The following is a 782-nucleotide window of genomic DNA, read 5'->3' as shown; positions in this document are numbered from 1 at the left end:
ATATTGATTCTTCCAATCTATATATAGTTTTATAGTTTTCATTGTAGAGATCTTTCACTTCTTTGGTTAAGTTGACTGGTAGGTATTTAATATTATTTGTGGCTACTGTAAATGAGATTATGTTTTGATTTCTTTTTTTTTTTAAATTAATTTATTATTATTATACTTTAAGTTGTAGGGTACATGTGCATAACGTGCAGGTTTGTTACATATGTATACTTGTGCCATGTTGGTGTGCTGCACCCATCAACTCGTCATTTACATCAGGTATAACTCCCAATGCAATCCCTCCCCCCTCCCCCCTCTCCATGATAGGCCCCAGTGTGTGATGTTCCCCTTCCTGAGTCCAAGTGATCTCATTGTTCAGTTCCCACCTATGAGTGAGAATATGCAGTGTTTGGTTTTCTGTTCTTGTGACAGTTTGCTAAGAATGATGGTTTCCAGCTGCATCCATGTCCCTACAAAGGACACAAACTCATCCTTTTTTATGGCTGCATAGTATTCCATGGTGTATATGTGCCACATTTTCTTGATCTAATCTGTCACTGATGGACATTTGGGTTGATTCCAAGTCTTTGCTATTGTGAATAGTGCTGCAATAAACATACGTGTGCATGTGTCTTTATAGCAGCATAATTTATAATGCTTTGGGTATATACCCAGTAATGGGATGGCTGGGTCATATGGTACATCTAGTTCTAGATCCTTGAGGAATCGCCATACTGTTTTCCATAGTGGTTGAACTAGTTTACAATCCCACCAACAGTGTAAAAGTGTTCCTA

Source organism: Theropithecus gelada, chromosome X, assembly GCF_003255815.1.
Source record: "Theropithecus gelada isolate Dixy chromosome X, Tgel_1.0, whole genome shotgun sequence".
Lineage (NCBI taxonomy): Eukaryota > Metazoa > Chordata > Mammalia > Primates > Cercopithecidae > Theropithecus > Theropithecus gelada.
The sequence above is the reverse complement of the archived record's forward strand: the minus strand, read 5'-3'. Positions refer to the sequence as shown.